Source organism: Anomalospiza imberbis, chromosome 14, assembly GCF_031753505.1.
Source record: "Anomalospiza imberbis isolate Cuckoo-Finch-1a 21T00152 chromosome 14, ASM3175350v1, whole genome shotgun sequence".
NCBI classification, from domain to species: domain Eukaryota; kingdom Metazoa; phylum Chordata; class Aves; order Passeriformes; family Viduidae; genus Anomalospiza; species Anomalospiza imberbis.
Window position 1 is genome coordinate 17624167 of NC_089694.1, and position 2885 is coordinate 17627051.

The following is a 2885-nucleotide window of genomic DNA, read 5'->3' on the forward strand; positions in this document are numbered from 1 at the left end:
GGCTGTTTTAAAGCATGTTCTTTCATCTCCTTTAAATATTTGTAGCTGTCTCAGCAGAAGGCCAAGGATTCGGGTTTAGGTGTAGTTCCAGCTCTGCTAAACACAACCTTGAGCAAACACTGAGCCTGTAGAGCAGGGGGCAAGTGGGGCTGGTGAAAGTTGGGAAATCGTGGAATAATCTGGTGTAGGAGCATTCCTGTGTTAGCAAATGGGGGAAGAGCAGAGGCTGCCGGAGCTCACAGTTAAAACCAGTCCCAGCAGAGCCCAGGACTGAGGTTTGTAACATCTCCACACCCTTTGGGCAGGTGTTTCCAGGGGTCACTCACCCTTACAGTAAAAAAGGGGTTTCTTGTGTTAGGATTAAATTTCCCCTGTTTTGGTTTGTTCCAACTAACCTTTGTTCTGCCACTGGTTTTACTTAGCAAGTCAGGTTCAAGTTGTATCCAAGTGCTTTCAAGATGAAGAATTTTGCTTTTCCTTAAGATACAGCCCTGTAATTTCACCCTCTTAGACTGTCTCAGGCCTAGTATGCCCCATCAGGTGTGGAAACCCACAGTTTTAGCACTTGTGGTTTGGAAAATGCAGGTTCGTTGCACAAAAATAGTAACCAAAATATTTGGGACTGTTTAGTTTAGGCCTTGAGTTGTTTTGGGTTAAGGCAGTGTGTGAACCTTCTTGTTTCAAATGGAACTGTTTTGTTTTAGCTCTGACTGAATTAAAAATAAATAAAAATCAAAAACCTCATTAAGTAGCCAGGAGGCCCCAAATCCTATGGACTAAGCTGTGATACAAAAATCTCTGCATTTGTCTGGCCAATACCCTTCATTATGATTCAAGAACCACCAACTTTAATACAGAACTAAAAATGGTTAAGACTCTCCTGAATTTAAAATGCCTCTCCTTTCCTGAAACCTGACAAGTCAATGATGTTTCCTAAGTGAAACCATGAGCTGTCCCAGAGCAAATTCTGTTACAAGCCCTTGATTTCAGGTTTTCTTGAGCTCAGTTTAGGAGAGCAGCCTCACCTCCCTTGGTGGCAGTGAGCACATGTGAGGGGTGAGCAGAGCTCTCATATTCCATAGCACTGTTTTGTTAGGGAAAACTGGGTAAATTATGGCATCAAACTGAGGTTCATTCTGCATTGTAAAAATCAGTGGAACAAATACAACTTTAAAGGCGCTGATAGAAAATGATACTGTAGATAATGGTAGGATTCATGTTCATTTAAAACAGACTGTCTTTGGCACTAGAGAGACAGAGCAATGCTGTGTTCCTGCAGCCTGCCACAGCCAGGGTTAACACTGGAGCCTCTGCAGCTGCTGCCTCAAACATCACCTTTTCAGGCTTGATGGAATCCATTTTCCATATTACCAGCATGCAGTTCCTGCATACATTTTTGAACCATTCCCTAGATGCTTTCAGTTCAGGGTGGCTACATAATCTTTTAAGATGCTCTTTTTTTTTTTTTTCTCCCTTTTTAAGTAACATTTTTAGACCACATCTCTGCAGAGCAGTACAACAAGTCCTTAAGGTCAGACTCTGATTCCAAATTGAGCATCTGCCTTGATAGCAGAGCTGTGCTATAGGCAGTGTGAGGGTTTTTTTTTTTTTCCTTCCAGTTGACTGGACAATGAAGTAGTAGCTGTGAATTTGTACCACGGCTGCTTGGTCATCAAGAAAACTGCTGACCAGGTAAGATTGGGTTGTCTGTATCCCATTAAATACATCTCTAAAATATTTTTTTTAAGGAGAATTGGAGAGCTGTACACACACACAAACTCAGGCACAGGAAAAAGAGACACAGAGGAATCTTCAGCATTTTTTAATTAACCCCTCATTCAATTTAATGCATGGACAGCCTGAAGCCCTTTGTCCCTGCAGGTGTTGGGAATGATATTTGCAGGCATTGGCCAGGTGAGGGAGCAGCCAGGAGATGTCTGCCTTTATTCTCTGAGCGCTGTGCCTGTTTTTCAGGCAGCTTTTCCCACAGTTCCAGATTGGGTGTTCTTTATCCTTCCTACACGATCTTGCTTGAATATTGACCATCTCCCACTGCAAGGAGAACAGAGCACTCAGACCTTGTGCTGCAGCCTGTTTTTAAGGGGAGACTTAAACTGCAGCGGGTGGTTCTAAAAGCAGGAAGTTTCTGCAGCCTGGGTCACAGGACACAGATGGAGATGCAGATTATTGGTCTCACAAACACACCCCAGGGCACCAAAGCCTTTGGTCTGCCTAAACTCGCACAGTCCTCTTCCTGTTGGATAAATGAAGCAGGATCACGCAGGAGAGGGATGTGCAAGTCTAAAGTACAGCTGCTGCTTCATATTCCTAGGAATGGCTTCCTAGGATGGTCACAGGTCTAACCCCACTCCTTGGGTTTGTCATTACCAGCCCTTTGCCCTCCTGGCTTTGCTGCACTGGTTAATTTAAAAGTGCAGGGGTTGAACTGTTTGCATGGGCTTTTTTCTTTAAATATTTGCAATATATTCTAAGTATTTCACAACAGGAGGGAAGGACAGAGAGGTGACTCAAGCATGGAAGTGAGCTTTGAATGTGTGTCTCTATCTCTTCCCTGTTCTTTGTTACTCCTTTTATAAGACACAAATTCTCATGCCTGGGCCATTTCCCATCTGCAATTGTGTTCTGGCCACCTCAAGTTCTCATGTGACATCCTCCCTATTCCTCTATCTCGCGTTCTTCACACAAAAAAATGTGGAAAAAGCAAACAGGGATAAAACCAGACAACACTGAGTGAGCTGCATTTCTGCCAGAACAATGATCTTTGTAAGTGCACCAAGATTGCTCCAGGCCTCTTATCCAATACTCTCCTAACCTATGGGATATAGTGGAATTGGTCCTATTCAGTAGAGTACTCTTGGTCATTT